This window comes from Oncorhynchus nerka, linkage group LG12 (genome assembly GCF_034236695.1).
Source record: "Oncorhynchus nerka isolate Pitt River linkage group LG12, Oner_Uvic_2.0, whole genome shotgun sequence".
NCBI classification, from domain to species: domain Eukaryota; kingdom Metazoa; phylum Chordata; class Actinopteri; order Salmoniformes; family Salmonidae; genus Oncorhynchus; species Oncorhynchus nerka.
In genome coordinates this window covers 50,182,495-50,206,398 of record NC_088407.1, presented here as the reverse complement: position 1 = coordinate 50,206,398, position 23,904 = coordinate 50,182,495, and positions in this window count along the sequence as shown.

The following is a 23,904-nucleotide window of genomic DNA, read 5'->3' as shown; positions in this document are numbered from 1 at the left end:
AATGACACCACACATATTTGCAAAAGAAGCGCATTGCTTTGCAACTGGAGTTGCACTGTTTACATTGGATGGTGAAGCCTCACACTCACCATCTGTCAATGAGATGCCTGCAACACAGAGAGAAAAAATTAAGTACAAGTAGATGATAGTTTGCATACCCAAAGGGGAATACTTTTCTTATTAAAAATGCTTGGGAATTTTAACATATTGAAGAATTACATGTTTATCTTCCTTTATAAAGGCTTTGCTTGAGAATATCTTTGAACATCCAGGCGGTGGAAAAAGAAAGCCAGGCAAAACAAGGTTTGTAAGCAATGTGCGTTTATTGTTTCCCAATTTAGATTAAAAAAAGGAGAGGGGAGGATTTTTGGCGATTTACACACCTCCGTAAAATGGCAGAAATCTCTCTGCTGTTATATCAGTCTGGAACACCTTGGCAGATAGGGGCTCAGAGGTAGCACAGACCCAAATGAAATTTTCTGTGCTTAAAATGGGAAAAGGGGGGGGGGGGGGGGGGGTATTTTCCAATCACCGCTCCGCCGACTTCTCATTGTTCTGGGGAGCTGTTCGCCATTCTGCACGATTAACAATATTATCTGTACCTGCCCGAGTCAGCCTGGCAGTCCTTGGGCCATTGTGTTCCCGTCAGGGGTGACTGCCTTGGGCCCGGCGTGTCACGCACGCTCCCCCCTTCACCCATCAGTGGGGACAGGCTTGGCTGGGTCCAGGTGGGACGTGCTGGCATTTGGGCTTTCGTCCGCAGCAGGAGGGAATGGAAGGGACTGGGCCTCCACAACCTCCACAGCAGGCCGGTGCCACAGAGCAGGTTCCCTCTCCCCAGCCGTGGCAGCCCCAGACCAGGGGCGGGGCAGGGTGATGGGGGGAGGGGGGTCCCTAGGGGCCACCTTTGCGTGCCCTGAGCACGGAGTCTCCATCTGGCCACTCTGCAGTGGAGAATGGCAGCGACATGGCATTCGCTCAAAAAATAAGTGTCTCTCTCTCGATTTTCTACTTTTGACTGTTTCTCTTTCTCGTTCTCTCTCACGCTCTCTCTCACGCTCTCTCTCTGCCACACTCACAATGCAAGACACGCTCACCATTACACCATCATCATGTGCACCTTTAAACATGTTTGACAGTGTACTCTATCATAAAACCATAATACATGCCACCCCTTAATGCTGTGGCCATGTATGAAAACAGCTGATAAATGCAATATGATGGTGGTACCATTTCACAAATAATCCCCTTCAAGCCTACATATTTGAATCATAGGTTTCAGGACACAGTTTGTTTGGGTTTTCCCCAATCCCCACAGAAGTAAATGGCAGATTAGCATACCTGAGGTCCTATTTGATTAAAGATCTCTCTCTCTCTCTCTCTCTCTCTCTCTCTCTCTCTCTCTCTCTCTCTCTCTCTCTCTCTCTCTCTCTCTCTCTCTCTCTCTCTCTCTCTCTCTCTCTCTCTCTCTCTCTCTCTCTCTCTCTCTCTCACACACACACACACACACACACACACTCTTCTCCCCTCTCTCCGTCCATCCTCAATGCACCGGTGACCCAGGCCACCTCTGCCCCCAATGGAGGCTCCTTTGATGAAATCAAGAATTCATTGCCCAGGTGGCCAGCCCCTTCTATTCCTTTGGTCCTTTCTCTCACTCTTCTGCCCCCTCACCCTTCTCCCCTATACTGAATAATTGACTCAGCTGCAGCCTTTGTGATATAATAACCCGTTTACTCCACAGAATGACATTTCACAGGCTCTGCGCCGGCATAAAGCTAATTGTTCTAGAGAGAGGGAGCAGTGTGTGTGCCGGCTAATGATAAGAGGAAGAGCGGGCGGCTGTGTCTGTGCTGCAGGCCTGCGGATAGGGTGGAAGTGACATTTATCTCCTGCACCGAGCCCCAGCCACAGTTAGGTCCTGTATCCAGCCTCACACACACACACACACACACACACACACACACACACACAGTGCTACACTGTTACTGTAGTTTTATTACTTTTCAATAACCAGCCGTGTGTGTGTGTGTGTGTGTGTGTGTGTGTGTCTGGAGCTCAGTAGGCTGCCCTGCAGAGAACAGATAGGATGTTTAATTTCAGGGCGAAATTCCCATTTTCTCCTCTCTCTGTTCCTCACAATGAGAAAAAAAATAGGGAAAATGAGATATGGACAGATGAGGAGGAGGGAGTGGGGGTAGGGGGTGGGGGGTGGGGGTGTTTTTTTTGTTTGATAAGTTTTGAGCTCTGTGTTGGTTACTTTTGTGTGTTGCTGTCTAGGCAACTTCTCAGTTTCTTTGTTTAAAGGACAATGTGGAAACATGTCGGATAAGATAGTCAGTCTAAAAAAAAAATATTATCTTCTAAATAAGCAATAGCATGAATGAGATAGTGGGGTTTTCTAGTGCAGAATACACAAGATGATCCACTTAAAAACATTGATATTCAATATGTACTAATAAGATATACAATATACAATTATCATCAATTGTAGAAATGAAGCATAGCCTTTAGAAAAGCATAGACTTTTGACTGAGTATTGATTTAAACGTATCTCTGTTTGAATGACATTCCTAGATATTGATGTGACCGGAGCCATAAATACACGGAAGAAAAGATATAAAAACAACATGTAAAGTGTTGGTCCCATGTTTCATGAGCTGAAATAAAAGATCCCAGAAATGTTCCATACGCACAAAAAGCTTATCTGGGGAGGAGGAGTTGGCTTTGGGGATGACCAGTGAAATGTACCTGCTGGAGGGCGCGCTACAGGTGGGTGCTGCTACGGTGACCAGTGAGCTGAGATTAGGCGGGGCTTTACCTAGCAGAGACTTATAGATGACCTGGAGCCAGTGGGTTTGGCGACAGGTATGAAGCGAGGGCCAACCAACGAGAGCATACAGGCCGCAGTGCTGAGTAGTATATGGGGCTTTGGTGACAAAACTGATGGCACTGTGATAGACTGCATCCAGTTTGCTGAGTAGAGTGTTGGAGGCTATTTTGTAAATGACATCTCCGAAGTCATGGATCGGTAGGATAGTCAGTTTTACGAGGGCATGTTTGGCAGCATGAGTGAATGAGGCTTTGTTGCGAAATAGGAAGCAGATTCTTGATTTAATTTTGGATTGGAGATGCTTAATGTGAGTCTGGAAGGAGAGTTTACAGTCTATCCAGACACCTAGGTATTTGTAGTTGTCCACATATTCTAAGTCAGAACCGTCCAGAGTAGTGATGCTGGACGGGCGGGCGGGCGCGGGCAGCGATCGGTTGAAGAGCATGCATTTAGTTTCACTTGCATTTAAGAGCAGACCATTGAAGACAGCCTGATCAACTCTATGCGAAGGAGATGTTTTAAGTTGCATGAGGTAAATGGTGATCACACCAGATACGGACTGGTTTTCTGATCCACACCCCTACTTTTTAAAAAAGGTATCTCTGACCAACAGGTGCATATCTGTATAACCAGTCATGTGAAATCCATAGATTAGGCGCAGCATTTCCCAGACTCAGTTCTGGGGACCCGAAGGGTTGCACGTTTTGGTTTTTGCCCTAACACAACACAGCTGATTCAAACGATCAAAGCTTGAGGATTAGTTGATTCTTTGAATCAGCTGTGTAGTGCTAGGGCAAAAACCAAAACGTGCACCACATGTTCCCAAGGACAGAGTTTGGGAAACCCTGGATTAGGGCCCAATTAATTGATTTAAATTGACTGATTTCCTTATATGAACCATAACTCAGTAAAATCTTTGAGCATGTTGCATGTAGATTTTTGTTCAGTGTACATACTGTATGAGTACATGTAAACCCACCCCCACCCCAAAAAGAAATACATCTAAACATTGCTCCCAGCGTTGATCAAAGCTCAGAACGCTTGATCTGACAGAGTTCTAATCGCGCCTGGCTCTTTGCGAATGAGCGGAATCATGAACAGTGGTTTGTTTGTTATGTTCGCCTCCGAGTCCTCTCAAGAAGGCAACTGCTGACAGTGTGTTTGCAAGACTCCGGACAAAAGGCCATTTTGAAACCGTCCGAGACTACAGACATCCCCCCCAAACAAACAAAAAACAACTCTCTGTGAATGAGTGCACAGCTGGTAAATAGTCGCTTATAGATATGTGCAGTAACGTTGAATGGCTCTGGCTATTAGCCAGCTAGAAGGATGAAGTAAGAAGCTAATGTTAAAACAGAGCCTACCTCAGCAGGAGCAACAAAAAAAATAGGCTACTAAATTCTCATAATAATGCTTTTCAGAGAGTAGGCTAATGAGATGGACAGTGATGTGGTGCTCAGTGGTGAGGTTAAAGCTGGTTGCAAATGCATGCAGGAGGAAGCAGAGTGGATACATAGAGAGAGAGAGCGAGGAAGCAAGCGGAGAGAGAGGTTTGTACAGTGGTTCCCACACTTAGGGTCGGCGCCCCATGTGGGGTCCCCTGAGAAAATATGCACTATTCTTATCAAACAAGTTAGGAAGTAAATCAAATGAAGACACGTTTCAGTATGAACATCTCCACATGGCACGTCTTCCCTATAGGCCTACATCAACATGCAAACAATACAGTTCAAAAAATGGCATTCCATATACGTTTCTGTCGGCGGTTGTTCGCTCGTCTTATCTTGATCGCCCACTGGAGTTTATAGTTTACCCATTACGAGCTTTTTTTGTTTACTACTACGTTACTGATATTAATACAGAACCACAAGTAATATTCTAGTAATCCATGTGAATGGGATGATACGATCATCTGTGTGCTACATTGATGTCTGTTTGTGCGGAGCTTGATTAGTAATGCCTAACATGCTGACCAGACATGACGCGTGCGCGAGCGTCGCAAAATAAATGTAGAAATCCATGATATTCAATTATTGCACCCACACTGCTCACGCGCGCCAACGAGCGTCTGCGACGCCAAGGGCAAAAAGAAAACTAGAACTCCTTTCTATTTCTGATGCAGATCGCGCTGCAAGTCCCGCCTCTCCCATCTCCTCATTGGTTTATAGAAGCAGGTACCCACGTGCCATCTTCTCATTGGTTATACCCACATGGGTGATTGAAAGACAAACTGTGTTGCCGGTCAGTGTAGTAATACTATGAAGGTTTAGATGCCAATCACCATATAAGTTCAAAGATGAAAAGGCCTGGAAGGAGGAGAGATGACTAGAACCAATTTGGTTGGCCGTTTTATGTGTGGATTAATTGTCGGAGTAGAGGACCTTGTGCATTTCAGGTAAAATAACAACTCAATGTTTATATCCCAGGACAAATTAGCTAGCAACAGCAAGCTAGCTAAATAGGACAAATTAGCTAGCAAGTGCAAGCTAACTAGCTAAATTGCCATACATGTTTAATGCTTTTCGACCTGTCCCCAAATGAATGTCATTGGTTCAGAGTTTGCTTTGATATTTTAACCTGCGTGTCGTGATCGCGTTTAGTGTAGGGTTACAAAATAAATGTATGCACGATGGCGCACGCGCGCAGCCGGTTTGGGTCCCGTGTTAGAGAACGTATGTGAACGCAAATGTCATTTCAGAAATTAGATATCTATATAAAGAGTTGATGATTTGATGCAATTTCTCATTACAACCGACTGTCGCTGATACACTGACTGTACAACACATTAAGAACACCTGCTCTTTCCATGACATATAGACTGAGCAGGTGAATCCGGGTGAAAGCTATGATCCCTTATTGATGTAATTTGTTAAATCCACTTAAAAATCAGTGTAGATGAAGGGGATGTGTTCGGTTAAAGAAGGATTTCTAAGCCTCGAGAATTGAGACATGGATTGTGCATGTGTGGAAGGAAATGGTTCCACTGTTGAACCAGAACATTCATTGCATACTGCCTGTCTGGACATCTCAGTACAAGGTTAAGGTCTTTGAAGTCTCCCATCTTGTGATTGAATTACATTCTTTATATAGATCCAGATAACTGACTTAAGCAGGAGAAACTTTCTGCATGACATGTTTTCTATTGATCGCAGGTTTGTATAATTCTAATGGTTCTGTCTAGAGTTTCAATAGAGAGGCTAGAGACGGGCAAGGGAGGGAGGGAGGGAAGGAGAAATAGAGGGAGGCAGAGAAAGAGCGAAGCAGCCTCAAAACAAGATGATGCATTGCTGATGGCTATGTCTTTCTTGTCGTCTCTGGGACACACTTAGACATTTAGAGAACGAGTGAAGGAATCTGTGAGCAGTCTTGAATAGTTCATGAGAAAATGACTTTAGTCTGGTGTCAATATTGCACTTGATTTGAAGCGCCAGTAAAAGGATTGATTTGATTGAATACCCTTTCAACTATATCCCCTGCCATTGGTAATGACGTCAGAGGGAGAGAGCATGTCACTTCACCTTAGTCCTCTCAGATGTCAAATGCAAGTAGACATTAACAGACCAAGTCATGTGACCTCTATAGACACCATGAGAGGAGGTCTCGACATTACCATATACGAAGGGACCATGAGTGTAATTTGAATGCATTTTGGTCTTAAAGAATATAAATAGTTATAGTAACAGTATCTCCAAATACATGATCAATATCAACAAATGTTGAAATATTATACATAAGGCCTATTAAATCAAATGTTGAAGATTTATGACAATAATATATGGTTTAATCAGCAGATGTACAGTATGTTGTCTGCAGCACCTTGCTCCTCCCAAGAGGCCCCGCAATCAAGAACCGACCAAGCAAGACCCTGCTTACTGTAGCCCCAGCTGGACTGTGTAGCAACAGACTTAAGAGCCTATTGCAATTTGAGCACCAATGAGTCTTTGGTATGATAAACATTAGTAGAGTACTGACGAAAGCCTGCAAATGAGGGATTTACTGAGACCACAACCTTGCAACCTGAAACCCTGCTACCTACAAAAACACTTAAGAGAACAAATTAGTACGGGTAGAGAAAGTTCCAACTTTACCACGTTGAATAATTATGCCATCAGAAAAGAGCAGGCGTGAGCATAACCTCGGTGGTATTGCCGATGTGTGGATCTCTGTGGAATTTTTATGACACTGCGCCTTGTATCTGTTTCTCATCCTAAATTGGTGTTTGAAGTGAGAACCGCACCTGCACATGAGCCCAGCAACAGCTGTGTACGGGGCGGTGGTTGCTCTGCAGTGTGGTGTGTCGCCCCACACACACACACACACACACACACACACACACACACACACACACACACACACACACACAAAACCTTCCTTAAACAGGAAGGTTGGAATGTTAAATTGAAAGACACCCCCACTGCACCTCTGGAGCCCAGCATCCACCTAGACAGGGAGAGATACAAAATCATGGGCATTAATATGGAGTTGGTCCACCCTTTGCTGCTATAATAGCCCCCACTCTTCTGGGAAGGCTTTCCACCAGATGCTGGAACATTGCTGCGGGGACTTGCTTCCATTTAGCCACAAGAGCATTAGTGAGGTCGGGCACTGATGTTGGGCGATTAGGCCTGGCTCACAGTCGGTCGTTCCAATTCATCCCAAAAGTGTTCGATGGGGTTGAGATCAGGGCTCTGTGAAGGCCAGTCAAGTTCTTCCACACCTATCTTGACAAACCATTTCTGTATGGACTTCGCTTTGTGCATGGGGGCATTGTCATGCTGAAACAGGAAAGGGCCTTCCCCAAACTGTTGCCACAAACTTGGAAGCACAGAATCGGCTAGAATGTAATTGTATGCTGTAGTGTTAAGACTTCTCTTCCCTGGACCTCAGGGGCCTAGTCTGAACCATCAAAAACAGTCCCACATCATTATTCCTCCTCCACCAAACTTTACAGTTAGCACTATGCATTCGGGCAGGTAGCATTCTCCTGGCATCTGTCAAACCTAGATTAGCCCGTTGGACTGCCAGATGGTGAATCATTATTCATCACTCCAGAGAACGTGTTTCCACTGCTCCAGAGTCCAATGGCGGCAAGCTTTACACCACTCCAGCCGACACTTGGCATTGTGCGTGGTGATCTTAGGCTTGTTTGCGGCTGCTCGGCCATGGAAACCCATTTCCTGATGCTCCCGACGAACAGTTCTTGTGCTGACATTGCTTCCAGAGGCAGTTTAGAACTCAGTAGTGAGTGTTACAACCGAGGACAGGCAATTTTTAAGTGCAACACGCCTCAGTACTCGGCGGTTCCGTTCTTTGAGTTTGTGTGGTCTACCACTTCGCGGCTGAGCCGTTGTTGCTCCTAGACGTTTCCACTTCACAATAACAACACTTACAGTTGACCGGGGCAGCTCTAGCAGGGCAGACATTTTATGAACTGACTTGTTGGAAAGATGGCATCCTATGACGTTGCCACATTGAAAGTCACTGAGCTCTTCAGTAAGGCCATTATACTGCCAATGTTTGACTATGGAGATTAAACAGGCCTTGTTCCGGCCTTGCCCCGAAGACTTCACGTCACATCACTATGATCAGGTCTCAAAATCAAACCCCTGGTCACTTCACCATCAAGTGATACGGATTATTACACCACCTGTAAAACGAACTTCCTCTATGATTTTACGTGGGAGAGAACAGAAAACAAGGATTCTTGTACAAACACCACAGTCCACCTCGATCTGAAATGGCCTCTTTGTTTCCCACTCTGAAGTGGAGTGTTTCAGACATGTATCAAGACAAATGCCACCAAGCAGATGACTTGCATGTTATTACCATAATTTACCCTGCTGCAGGCTGTTGTGTTGTACCATGGCCATGTATGCCTATGCTATTCTGTGAAACCTACAGTACTGACAGGCTTAAGAGCTCTCAGGCAGTTATGCACAGTAAAGTTTGTAGCAAGTCGTCAGCAAGGTTAGAAATTCGCACTAGCTCCACTTCTCTGGTGACAGCGGAGTTGATTTGAGTGGCGTGGCGTGCTGTGTGTGTGTCATTCTGTCCTCCTCCCATCATCCTCCCCGGCTGACAAGGCTTTCATGGGGCTGTAGAAAATCTGCTCGGCAGATGGGAGCTTCGCTTTTTACAGCTCACTTGAGGGACGCCCATGCGGGCGACGCAATCTGTGACCCACAATGCAGCACCCGTGGATCCAACGGAGAATCGATGCAGAGCCACGGCCCAGATTTCCTCAACAATCCCCTCTGTATCTCTAACCTGCCCGAACCTGAAGAAGCGTCGCACTTTCTTTATCTACTGGAAATAACGTAGGACCTTTCGAGCACACACATGCATAAACACAAAAACACACACACACACACAGAGCCTCCTTCTGTCTCTCAAAAGTCGACACTTATAGGGAGCGAGGGGAGGGACAATTGGGATTTGCATATGTCGTAGAGAAAGAACTACAAGTCCCAGCAGGCTCGGCGGTGGAAATGAACCAGCTGTCCGTGGTTTGTAGATCAGATCCTATCCTCTTGGTTACGAAATCCTAAAATAATGAGGACCAAAGTGGTAGGCATGCCGTGTGTCTCTCCTTTGTTGTTTTCCTACGACAGAAGTTATTTTTCTTCCGTTGCCTCCGAGCTGGGTTCGGTTTGTGCCAATGTTTGCTGTGCTACATTTGCTCTCTCTCTCTCGCACACACACACACACACACACACACACACACACACACACACAGAGAAGACTTGTGCCCTGCCCCTCTAAAGCTGTCATCCAACTCCCGCCATTTGTTTAATTTAGACTTGAGCGTGGTCCATAAATTGTCCTCACCAACTGGCTTTATCAAACATGCAAAGATCAGAGCGATCAGACACATATTGGGGTTTCAGGAACTTTTTTCCCATCCAAGTTTTGGTTGTGTGCTGAGCCTATGGTTTGTTGGATTCCTTGACGTATCTTGCAGTGTACTCAATGTACTCCTAACAGGTAGGAAGTAGTTGAACTTGAGTTTGATTATTGTTCCACTCAAGACCACACTGGTACTTCTGAAATGTCATTAGAAAGAACAGTCCATGCCAAATAGAGACTATGTTCAAAATACTACTACAAAAACACAGTGGGTATAGGAACACGTGTGCCTCACTTTCAGTGGGTTTAAACTAAAGGCCTGCTTGCTTTGTGTGTTATGGTGAGAAGCATCTGTCTCCACAATTAAGAATAGCTCTCCTTGCAAAGACAAACATCTGTCAGGACTAAAAAAAAAAAAAAAACACAAACAATGGCATAAAAGCTTAATTAAACAGATAAGGATTAAGGTTGTTATGGCAGCGGAGTCGAGTGGCAGGCAATGGGGATGGGAGGGGCCTCTAAATACACCAATACAGTGTGTGGGTTTGTGTATGATGTTGGGCTCAATATGTTTTATAGGCCCATGCTGAGGTGACTGTACACGTCTGTATACATCCAGCTGGCTGGTCATCTGTGAGGATGAAAACAGGTTATATTAGTGCTTATGGGAAGTAATGTATTCTGCACCAAAGATGGTGTCAATAGACTATAGGTCATTTTCACAGCCATATCTTTACCATATTCCTGGACTACATTGAACCTCTGAAAAATGTTGACGTACAAACAGCGCGGGACATTTTGATAATATTTGGTTGAGAAGTTGATCAATTCGACTTGAACCTTCATTCACCCACTCAAAAAGACAGCCAGAGGTCCAGTCATCTAAATTCCAATGCAAAATGAATGTCTAATTTTTGGTTTAGTTGTAATCTAAATGTGTTATCACTCAGCTTTCAACCATTTTGAATAATAACAGCGGTCAAATGGGATTACAATGTCCGATATTTTGTATTTATTACAATTGAATGTGTTATCACTGTGCTTCATCTAATAGCACAACCAAATGACCTGGATTACAGTTGAGATTAGGGATCAATGCTGCTCGAGAATCTGCCCAGATTACTATAGCAATGGTGAAGATCTCCACAGACCTGCAACCTTCGCAGGCTATCTTGAACATGCACGCTTTCTATCATTACATAAGAAGACATTTATAGTTACAGTCACCTCACAATGTAGTCATGGATGTGTTACTCATTTTAAAGGTTGAATAAATACTGCTACATTAGTTTGATAGCCTTAACTTTAGGCTATTTTCTTTCATCTGATCGACTGGTTTAATTATATTCTTTAACTCTTATTTTTGGTTAAGTTGGAGACGTGAATCCAACAGATAATTGAACTTGTCGACAGGTTAATAGGCTATTTTCTGTATTTCAAAAGTGATATCCCACTGGGCACACACTGATAGAATCAACATTGTGGAATAGATGTTGGATTGACGTCTGTGCCCAGTGGGATTGAATGGTGTTTGGTTGTCAAACACAACCAAATATCAACATTTGAAGGACATGTAACCTTTGTGCCACCGTCTCGCTTTAATTCCAGTTTTTCTGCAAATGAATGATTGATTACGTTGGATTCACATCACCATCTCAACCAAAATACTAGTTCAAGAGTAGAACTAAATGAAATCAAACTTTAAACGCACTTTAAATAAAGTTTGATTTGATTTTAGTCCTACTCATTCACTTAGATTTTTGGTTGAGATGGTGATGTGAATCCAACATATATTTAATGATGAACTTGATGATTACATTTGAAAAATCAACCAGAGCTTGAAACCCAAGGCCTTTCTGTATGGTCTAGTTTCAGTTGAACCCTGGGTTGAATTGAAACACTATCTGTTGATGACTTTGCAAATGCTATACAGGCCTGAATACTCTCAGTGATGATACATGACTTTGAAAGTGTGGATACATTTCACATGCTCTGTTAAACCTACCCTTTGGAATGACTTTGATAACAACTGTAAATATATTTAGTTATTAAGAGATAAATCTTCCTCACCACAGTAGACCATGACAAAGCTAAGCAGGGCTGGGCTTGGTTGGGCCTGGACGGGAGACCAAATGAAGAGCTGTAGATGGATCCAATCTCCAGTAGAAAGTGTTGCATATCCCATTGTTTTTTTTTTTTTTGATAGTTGATATATCGTTGAAGATCTGACGTTGTTTAAAAAAGGTACAAATTGTAAAAAAATATATAAAAAAATAGTCTAGGTTTGTCTATGTTGAAAATAGGTTACAATGAGGACATAACCCCGTGGTTGAAATTTCACCCTCAAAACAAAAAGTTGATTTTTTCCCCCCCAAATGTGATGTATATTCCACATTGCAAAGCGTTGACAAGTTACGTTGAAACAGCGTCGATTTAACCAGTTTGTGCCCAATGGGTATTTATTCGTAACGTCACAGCACCCCCTTCAGATTATTTCTCTTTTTCTCTCTGCATTGTTGGGAAGTGCCTGTAAGTAAACATTTCACTGTTAGTGAAACCTGTTGTTTACGACGCAGGTGACAAATAACATTTGATTTGACTTCACATTTGTTATTAGCATTAGAACTGGATAGAATGTTTTCAGATTGTTATTGTACCAGTATCAGTGTGTGGGGGTAAAATCAATGGGGAAGCCAGGACGGGGAAGGGGGGGGGGGGGGGTAGCCATTTTACAACCTATGTATTGAGATAATTGCGTTGTTTGCTCTATAACCTGTTAGTTCATATGCCTTGCCACCGTGGTATATAGGCCTAAATGGCAGAATACATTCAACCACACCTTTGTTTCATCACGAAACCGGAGAGCAACATCTGCAAGTTAATGTTTCTGACATTTTCGAGTCGCCTCCACTATTGCACACCATTTCAATATCATCAAAACACCTCTGCTTAGTCTAATTCATTGTCAACTAAAAATACCAAAAAACGATTTAGTCCAATCAACAGAAGCTAATATGATGTGGTTGTCCATAGTACTGATTTCTCTGTGTGTGTGTGTGTGTGTGTGTGTGTGTGTAAGTAGAAAAAACATGTTGAATCACCCTGCTCGTAGAGAAACGCCAATGCCATCCTCCTCTCTTTCATGTTGGCAAAACAGTCTATGGGAATACACCTTTCATATATGTTGGCCTAGGCTACCTGGCTAAAATGCTTGCTCACTAGCCTAACTTCCTTTCATGGGCAATGATGTACCAGGCCAGCTAGTTAACATTAGCTTACTACATCCGGCTACATATTGAAATTCCACCCTCTCAGGCCAGGGGCATTGGCCTGTGCGTTGAAGTAAAACCACAAGTCCAAATCCAAATCACCATCCATGACTCATTTAGAAAATTGACAATTTTAGCTAGCTAGCTAGCCACCGGAGGATAGCGACACACAATTGAAGATGATTTCTGTATGATGTTTTGCTTCTGATGTGATTGGTGTGAAGAAAATGGCTTCCCTTGACACTTTTTTTGGGGGTGCGACAGGACACAGTTGAGCTCATTGTATAAAAAAATGATTATCAAGGGAGGCCAAATGCTCGCTGGCTTCCCTGGCATTCAATGCTATGGGCGGCAACAATGTCATACTCTTTCTGACCAGACAGCATCAGATTGATGGGCTACACATACTGAGACAGAGGGGCGCTGTTTCGCTTACTCGGATGCTTTCTCTGGTGGGATACGGTGCATACGGAAAGTATTCAGACCCCTTGTTACATTACACCGTTATTGTTGGAATGGTTTAATATATATATAGATTTTTCAAATCAATCTACACACAATATCCCATAATGACAAAGCAAAAAACTTTTATGAAATAAAAAATACCTTATTTACATAAGCATTCAAACCCTTTTCTATGAGACTCAAAATTGAGCTCAGGTACATCCTGTTTCCATTGATCATCCTTGAGATGGTTCTACAACTTGATTAGAGTCCACCTGTGGTAAATTCAAATGATTGGACATGATTTGGAAAGGCACACACGTCTATATAAGGTCCCACAGTTGACCGTGCATGTCAGAGCAAAAACAAAGCGAGGAGGTCGAAGGTATTGTCCGTAGATCTCAGAGACAGGATTGTGTCGAGGCACAGATCTGGTGAAGGGTACCAAAACATTTCTGCAGCATTGAAAGTACCAAAGAACACAATGGCCTCCATCATTCTTTAATAGAAGAATGGGAGAAACTCCCCAAATACAGGTGTGTCAAGCTCGTAGTGTCATACCCAAGAAGAATCGAGGCTGTAATCACTGCCAAAGGTGCTTCAACAAAGTACTGAGTAAAGTGTCTGAATAATTATGTAAATGTAATAGTTTTGTATTTTTAATACATTTACAAAAATGTCTAAAAACCTGTTTTTGCTTTTCCATTGTGGGGTATTGTGTGTAGATTGATGCAGGGAAAAAAACTATTTACTCAATTTTAGAATAAGACTAGTGTAACAAAATGTGAAAAGAGTCAAGGGGTCTGAATACTTTCCGAATGCACTGTACATTCAGCCTCTTGTGAACTGAAGGACAATTATGAAACACAAATGATGAAACAACTATGAAACACATATCTATGTTTTTTTCTTGCAATTTTTTTAGGGGGAAGCCTGGCTTCTTGGCATACGTGAATACACATCACTATACAGGAATTAACTTGGACCAAGTTATGACTTTGACAAGTTCAAGGTTGAGATATAAAATTATGCTTTTATTTTCCTGACATTCCATTTCACACATTCTATTTTCATACAACTGTGAGATGTACTGTGTGATCATCATCAAAAATCAAACTTCTCCCATCTTTCCATATTATGAGGAACACAAAATGAGCAAACTGCAAAATGTGGTTTGAATGAGCTGCAGGTGGGGGGGGGGGGGACATGGAAAAAGCTGACACGTTAATACAGGATCCAAAAGGAGAGCGCAACCTGGCAGTCACTCAAATTCTGCACCTGCACCTATCCAAAACAAGCTCTCCTGTGTGATTCTCTGGCTCCCATTTCCATTCGCTTCCGTGTTCGAAGGCTAGGGAAATTGTCATATTTTATGTGTGTTTTTTTGGGGGCGTTGCACTCCATGTGTGTTAATTGTGCCCTCCCTTATGAAGAGGACATGTTCGAGAGCAGTCGTGCCAGGTTCTATCGATGACACAGCATGGAGCTACAGACACCTGGTCTGCCTGAAGGGCAAGCGGAAGACTTCCTCCCTCTCCTCTCCTCTCTTGCTCTCTATTTTCTCCCTTTCTCACTCCTGCTCTCTTTCACTCTTTTCGCTTGGAGAAAACAGCTGCTGTTCAGCCGCTCACACACAGCTATACCACCATACCAGCCTAACCCATCCCATCAATCACCACACCGCTGTGTAGAATGGGTGTGTGTGTGAGAGAGAGTATGTGTACCCCGCGCTTTGTGTCAGATCAAATCAAACTTGGGTGAAAAGTCAATGCATTAACTAATATACAGAGAACTATTCCAGTACATTCAATTATTTTTGTGATTGAAGTTGAAAAGCCATGAGCAGATAGGTACAGTGGTGAGTATTCATGAATGCCAAGGGAATCCAGGCTACCCCAAAAAATTGACCAAGAAAAAAAAAAACATACTAAATTTGTCATCTCTCTGTGTTTCATACATTCAGCCTTTTGCGAACTCAAGGAAATGTATCTCTTGTATATTGCCTCGTTATTGTTATGTTATTGTGTCACTATTTTCCTTTAGTTTACTGAGCACATTTTTATTACTTTTTAAAACTCTTCATTGTTGGCTATGGGCTCTTAAGTAAGCATTTCACAGTAAGGTTTACACCTGTTGTATTCGGTGCACGTGACAAATAAAATGTGATTTGATTTGATCTCACCGGAGAAAGTATCCAAGAGAACTAAACAGCGCCCCTCTGTCTCAGAATGTGCGGTGTATCTATCTGATGCTATCTGGTCAAAAAGCGCATGACATTGTTTTTGCCCGTGGCATTGAATGCAAGGGAAGCCAGCGAGCTTTGGCCTTCCTTTAATTAAAAATAAATAAAAATAAAACAGTAGCCAATAAGCATTGAGCTAAACTGAGTGAGCTCAGCTGTGAATGGTCCTGGGTGCACTGAAAAAAAAAAATAATCTCAAGGGAAGCCAGTTTGGATTTGGCTTAAGACCAATCACATCAGAAGCTAAACGTCATTGACATACTTTTTTAAATTGTTGCTTCTCGTTGTGTCATTGTCCTCTGGTGGCTAGCTATCTAGCTAAAATCAGCCCTTTCCTAGATTAGCCATGGATGGAGATGGAGATAGAGATTTGGACTTCTGGCTTTACGTAATGTTCCATACTGGCCAGTGATTATAATGGGGATTCGGATTCAAAAACTGTACTGTATGACAGAGTCCTAGGCCATTTAGGTAACATGAAAAAGAGGAGGATGGCATTGGTGTTTCTCTACAAGCGGTATGATTCAACATGTTTTTTTCTACTTGCACACACACACACACACACACACACACACACACATCAGTACCATGGACAGCCACATCATCCTTAGTTTACGTTGATTGGACTAAATACATTTTTGGTATCGTTTAGTTGTAACCGTATTAGACTAATCCTAGGTGATTTGGTGATGTTGACTGTTTTAAGATGAAATGGTGCTGGAAGAGTGGAGGGATGTGGTTCAGACACAATAGTTGTTTAGTGGTCTGGAGATATTGGAAACATTTCCATGTTTGACCGTGCTGTTGGTCATGCAACTGTTTGTTACATGCAATATGCTTTGTGGACTTCACCGGACGGATGTTGCTCTCCTGTTTTGTAATGAAACAAAAGGACTGGTTGAATTCATTCTGCCACCGTCTACTTACGGTATTACTGTCTCGGCCTTAGGCCTATACAGATATCACAGTATGAACTAACAGGTTATGGAGCAAACAAAGTCATTATCAAAACAAATACAGGTAGATTGTAATATGGCTTATTTTTCTGGCCCTTTGCTTCCCCGGTGATTTTACTGGTCACATACACATGATTAGCAGATGTTCTTGCAGGGGTAGCGAAATGTTTGTGCTCCTAGCTCCGACAGTGCAGTAATATCTAACAAGTAATATCCAACAAATTACACAGCATATACCCAAAACACACAAATCTAAGTAGGAATGAATTAAGACTGTATACTTATGGACGAGTGATGTCAGAGCGGAACGGACTAAGATACAGTAGAATAGTATAGAAAAACAGTATATACATATGATATGAGTAATGCAAGACATGTAAGCATTATTAAGTGAATGAGATACTGTAAAATAGTATAGAAAAGAGTACATACACATGAGAGGAGTAATGCCAGATATGTAAACATTAAGTGACTAAGATACTGTAGAATAGTATAGAATACAGTATAAACAGTTGACGTCTGAAGTTTTACATACACCTTAGCCAAATATATTTAAACTCAGTTTTCACATTTCCTGACATTTAACCCTAATGAAAATTCCCTGTTTTAGGTCATTTAGGATCACCACTTTATTTTAAGAATGTGAAATGTCAGAATAATAGTAGAGAGAATGATTTATTTCAGCTTTTATTTCTTTCATCACATTCCCAGTGGGTGAGAAGTTTACATACACTCAATTAGTATTTGGTAGCATTGCCTTACAATTGTTTAACTTGGGTCAAACGTTTTGGGAAGCCTCCCACAATACCCACAATAAGTTGGGTGAATGTTGGCCCATTCCTCCTGACAGAACTGGTGTAACTGAGTCAGGTTTGTAGGCCTCCTTGCTCGCACACACTTTTCAGTTCTGCCCACACATTTTCTATAGGATTGAGGTCAGGGCTTTGTGATGGCCACTCCAATACCTTGACTTTGTTGTCCTTAAGCCATTTTTCCATAACTTTGGAAGTATGCTTGGGGTCATTGTTCATTTGGGCCATGCTTTAACTTCCCGACTGATGTCTTGAGATGTTGATGCCATCTATTTTGTGAAGTGCACCAGTCCCTCCTGCAGCAAAGCACCCCCACAACATGATGATGCCACCCCCGTGCTTCACGGTTGGGATGGTGTTCTTTGGCTTGCAAGCCTCCCCCTTTTTCCTCCAAACATAACGATGGTCATTGTTTTTAAAAATGTTTATATTTTATTTTACTAGGCAAGTCAGTTAAGAACAAATTCTTATTTTCAATGACGGCCTAGGAACAGTGGGTTAACTGCCTGTTCAGGGGCAGAACGACAGATTTGTACCTTGTCAGCTCGGGGATTTGAACTTGCAACCTTTTGGTTACTAGTCCAACGCTCTAACCACTAGGCTACCCTGCCGCCCCATTATAGCCAAACAGTTATATTTTTGTTTCATCAGACCAGAGGACATTTCTCCAAAAAGTACGATCTTTTGTCCCCATGTGCAGTTGCAAACCATAGTCTGACTTTTTTATGGCGGTTTTGGAGCAGTGGCTTGTTTCTTGCTAAGTGGTCGATATAAGACTCATTTTACTGTGGATATAGATACTTTTGTACCCGTTTCCTCCAGCATCTTCGCAAGGTCCTTTGCTGTTGTTCTGGGATTGATTTGCACTTTTCGCACCATAGTACATTCATCTCTAGGAGACATAACGTGTCTCCTTCCTGAGCGGTATGACGGCTATGTGGTCCCATGGTGTTTATACTTGTGTACTATTGTTTGTACAGATGAACATGGTACCTTCAGGTGTTTGGAAATTGCTCCCAAGGATGAACCAGACTTGTGGAGGTCTGGAGACTTGTCTGAGTCCTTGAAATACATCCACAGGTACACCAATTGACTCAAATTATGTCAATTAGCTTATCAGAAGCTTCTAAAGCCATTACATCATTTTCGGGAATTTTCCAAGCTGTTTAAAGGCACAGTCAACTTAGTGCATGTAAACTTCTGACCCACTGGAATTGTGATACAGTGAATTATAAGTGAAATAATCTCTGTAAACAATTGTTGGAAAAATTCCTTGTCATGCACAAAGTAGATGTCCTAACCGACTAAAAAGAAATGTGTCGAGTGGTTGAAAAACGAGTTAATGATTCCAACCCAATTGTATGTAAACTTCTGACTTCAACTGCACATACGAGATGAGTAATGCAAGATATGTAAACATTATGAAGTGACTAAGATACTGTAGAACAGTACAGAATACAGTATATACATATGAGATGAGATGAGTAATGCCAGATATATAAACATTATTAAAATGGGGTGGCAGGTAGCCTAGTGGTTCGAGTATTGAGCCAGTAACCAAAAGGTTGCTAGATCGAATCCCCGAGCTGACAAGGTAAAAATCTGTCATTCTGCCCCTGAGCAAGACAGTTAACCCACAGTTCCTAGTTTGTCATTGTAAATAAGAATGTGTTCTTAACTGACTGGTCTAGTTAAATACAGGATAAAACAAATGTAAGTGACTAGTCTTCCATTCCTTAAAGTGGCCAGTGATGCCTAGTCTATGCCTATAGGCAGCAGCCTCTAATGTGCTAGTGATGGCTGTTTAACAGTCTGATGGCCTTGAGATAGAAGCTGTTTTTCAGTCTCTCGGTCCTTGATGTTCTTTTTGGCGGTAGGTGCTGTAGGTATCCTGTAGGGTGGGTAGTTTGCCCCCTGTGATGCGTTGTGCAGACCGGACCACCCTCTGGAGAGCCTTGCGGTTGCGGGCGGTGCAGTTGCTATACCAGGCGGTAAAAATGTGTGACGGTTTCAGGTGACAGGCCAAATTTCTTTAGCCTCTGTTGCACCTTCTTCACCACACTGTCCATTTCAGTCTGTCAGTGATTTGTACGCCACGGAACTTGAAGCTTTCCATCTTCTCCACTTCGGTCCCGTCGATGTAGATAGACGGGTGCATCCTCTGTTGTTTCCCGAAGTCCACGGTCATCTCCTTTGTTTTGTTGACGTTGAGTGAGTGTTTTTTTTCCAGGCACCACACTCCCAGGGCCCTCACCTCCTCCCTGTATGCTGTCTCGTCATCGTTGGTAATGAAGTCTACTACTGTTGGGTCGTCTGCAAACTTGATGAGAGGTAGTGTGGAGGTAGTGGCGGAAGGACAGTGCATAGTCGTCATAACCGTCTCATCTGAACTGAGGCAGGTGTGTCTCTTCCCATCATCCCAGATCACCGAATCTAGGATCAGCCATCCTTCCCCATATCCCAACCACAACCATTAGGTGAAAAGACCCTAAACTGACCTAAGATCAGTGTCTCAAGGCAATTTCATCCAACCTCATCAGACAAACATTCAGACTCAAGTCAAACGCAACAACTTGTCTCCTACTTTCAACTCCTACCTATTTTCCTCCAAAGCACATGGCCTTTCCAGATCAACTCCCGCCCATATGTGCACATGGAGGTTGAGCTCTGAGGAAAGTTGGACGTTACATATTCTGACATATTGAATAATGAAAAGTTGCTTGTGGAGTACTTGTGGGCAGAGCCAGTGACATACGGGCACAGGCACGTACACACACACACAACTTGGTCAGCACAGATGAGTTCTGGGAAAACAAGCAGCTGCAGGAGGAAGAATGGACCATAAGGCTGGACCGCTTGCCAAATTCCATCATCTATTATGGATTGCCTGAGAAGCACACTCCTCTGCGACCGGGGGCATGTTTCTGAATCACATGCAATCTCAAATTTGCATACTTCAACGCAGACACCAAACCTTTTTGGAACAAAATAATGCATTTTATTGTATTGCATTTCATGTTGTGTTGTCTTATAAAGGAAGTAGACTATATTATGATGGATAAGTGGATTGCCAATCACAAAGAAATGACAGGGTATAAAACTGTGATAAAATTCTACCATTATAATCATAATGGATGATGAATCACAAATGTCAATTGGAGTGTAATCATATTGAAAAAAAATAACAATCATAATGAGACCACGAATTCCCAACACAGATCACTTACAACACAATGCCAATTCCGATTCCACATGAACACCATTTCCGAGCCTAATATCAGGAGAAAGTTCACGGTCGACTCGGCGATAGGCAGAAAGCAAAAAACGGCAGAGTGCGTCAATTACGGCGAGGCTCAACTTCTCCTCCGTTTTTGGTGACCTGGCTACAACGCTGTGAACAGCGTGACGCGAACCCGTGCACACGAGAAAGATACTGTGTGCGCCTGTGTGATGGTGGCCTTTGTACTGGGTGTAACTTCACCATGGAAAAAGAAGTCGAAAAGTAGGTCCCAGGTAAGAAAAACGCCAGAAGTGATACCTCTTATGTCCAGGATGAGAACACTCCAGCTATGATACTGTAGATTCAAAGCATTCTTCTGAATAGGAGCAGAAGACAAACCCCAGTGTTTCTTGGGTTTGTAACATGTTTTCCGGAGGAGAGCCTCTTTGGCAGGCACCATTACCACTCAGCAGTCAATTGCCTTGTAAATTACAGGGCCCGGGTAATAAAACCAGATTTGTACATCACCAGGAGTGGAGACTGTGTCTGTCTTGTAAATTTAATTAAACAGCAGGTGCAAAAATCAGGTCATATGGCTTTGATGTGCCCCATGTGAGAATGACAAGCAGACAAAGATTCTAATATGGGCAGCATTTACATATTTTTGCATGCACACGCTTGTACGTGGGGAGCTGCTATCACCTTGTAGAGTATTCAATTGCACCCAAATTAAAAGATGATTCAAATTAGCTGTCACCTTCAATTTTAATAGATTGGCGCCAAAATAAACGGTTAAGCACTTCAAAAACAAACCCTGCTCGTTTAATGTGGCGTAAACGCCCCTATTACCAACAGCTTGTGGAGACGGGAAGGTTCGCACTAATTGCGTCTTAGCAATGTGCCCGTCTACTGTACATGACAAAACCTACCTCTAAAATGCATTCAGAGTACTCCTTCAAAGTCCCGTAGACAACACTTGTCAACTAATGCCTACAGTACAGTATAATCACATTCCATATTTTCGAAGCTATTACAGTCAGCCCTTAATATAGACTTCCACTGGGGAAGGAAGTGATGCGCAGTGAAGCTAAAAATCATCCTCTTACGGACGCGCATGACCTTTGACACCATTCGCTCGCCATCTCCGCGCGGCAGAAGGCTGCCATCGATTGGAGTTGACTAGCGAAATGTGTCAACCACCTGACCTGATGGCAACACCTTCACTTGTTTTTGGAAGGAAGTGGTTGATAATTACCACCTAGGATGTAGCCATCTGTGCTGCTCTTTCACGGCCTGTTAAACTTGCTTTTCAAAAAGTTTACTGGCGACAGAGGGCACGCCGTCGAAAAAAAGAGTGTACACTCAAGCATTATTAAAGCCAGAGCTAAGGAGCTCGTAGAAACATGGAATTACTGTAGTGGCTATATACAGTAGACTGCTCTGAGAAACGTGAAATTACTCATAGGGAAATAGGAAGGCTGAAGAGAAAACATGTTATTTCTTAAAAAGGTGAATATTAATTTTGAGTATAAGGATCTAATTTGCTTGAACAGAACAAAGTACTCACCCAAAGCCAACAACCTAGTGTCACCATGACATGACAACAAGAGTTCATCATTGTTTCCTTCATACGTCTCCCACGCCATTAGATTGACATCTACCCTGATTCCAGAAAAACAGTCGGTGACTATCAGCGTTGTCAATTTACATCTGGGTTTTGTCCCTAGCCTGAGACACCGGTGTTTTCACAATAAGGCACCAGCTAACCAACAACAAGCTGCTGGATGTCATCTGTCTGTCAGTTTGAGAGTCTTTGTGGGAAGCGTCACTCGTCGGGAACTATTTCGGTCAACTTTCGTCAGAGTTTTTAATGAGAAGCGCCAAGCAAAATCCACAAGCAACACGAGAGCAGGAGGAAGGAACAGGTGCATGGCTGAGAGCGCTGGTATAACTGAACATCCATCGGAGAGCTGTGCTACACATCTCTTCTGATTACTGCCACATCCAATCACACGAGTCAAACACACATAAAAGAGATGTAGGATCTTACTTTGAGCCAGTTCGCTACAGCAGGAAAACAATCATCGCAGCAACAGGAAATGTGAATTATTATGTGGGTTATAATTATTGGACATGTTTGTAGAACGGGAAAATCAAGACATTTCAAAGTGGAAATGACAAACTTTAGAAGCCTTTTCAAACCTCAAATAAACCCCAAAGTTTCGTGTTTCCTGCATTCCACGACAATTCTCCTACAACCGGGTGATCCTACAACTGCAGAGAGATGACTGAGTGACACAACTTAAAGACTGGTGCGGTGCGAAATCTGCCAAGTCTAGCCCTGGTGGTTTCAAAACAATGTGCCAAACTCATGACGGAGCTGCTCTTCCTCCCGGGGAAGGACTGCCCATTCCATGATCTCGCCATCACGGTTGACAACTCCATTGTGTCCTCCTCCCAGAGCGCTAAGAACCTTGGCGTGATCCTGGACAACACCCTGTCGTTCTCAACTAACATCAAGGCGGTGGCCCGTTCTTGTAGGTTCATGCTCTACAACATCCGCAGAGTACGACCCTGCCTCACACAGGAAGCAGCGCAGGTCCTAATCCAGGCACTTGTCATCTCCCGTCTGGATTACTGCAACTCGCTGTTGGCTGGGCTCCCTGCCTGTGCCATTAAACCCCTACAACTCATCCAGAACGCCGCAGCCCGTCTGGTGTTCAACCTTCCCAAGTTCTCTCACGTCACCCCGCTCCTCCGCTCTCTCCACTGGCTTCCAGTTGAAGCTCGCATCCGCTACAAGACCATGGTGCTTGCCTACGGAGCTGTGAGGGGAACGGCACCTCAGTACCTCCAGGCTCTGATCAGGCCCTACACCCAAACAAGGGCACTGCGTTCATCCACCTCTGGCCTGCTCGCCTCCCTACCACTGAGGAAGTACAGTTCCCGCGCAGCCCAGTCAAAACTGTTCGCTGCTCTGGCCCCCCAATGGTGGAACAAACTCCCTCACGACGCCAGGACAGCGGAGTCAATCACCACCTTCCGGAGACACCTGAAACCCCACCTCTTTCAGGAATACCTAGGATAGGATAAAGTAATCCTTCTCACCCCCCTTAAAAGATTTAGATGCACTATTGTAAAGTGGCTGTTCCACTGGATGTCTTAAGGTGAACGCACCAATTTGTAAGTCGCTCTGGATAAGAGCGTCTGCTAAATGACTTAAATGTAAAAAAAAAAAAAATGTAATGTGAATCCAGGTTCTCTCTACTTCTGCCCAAGAGC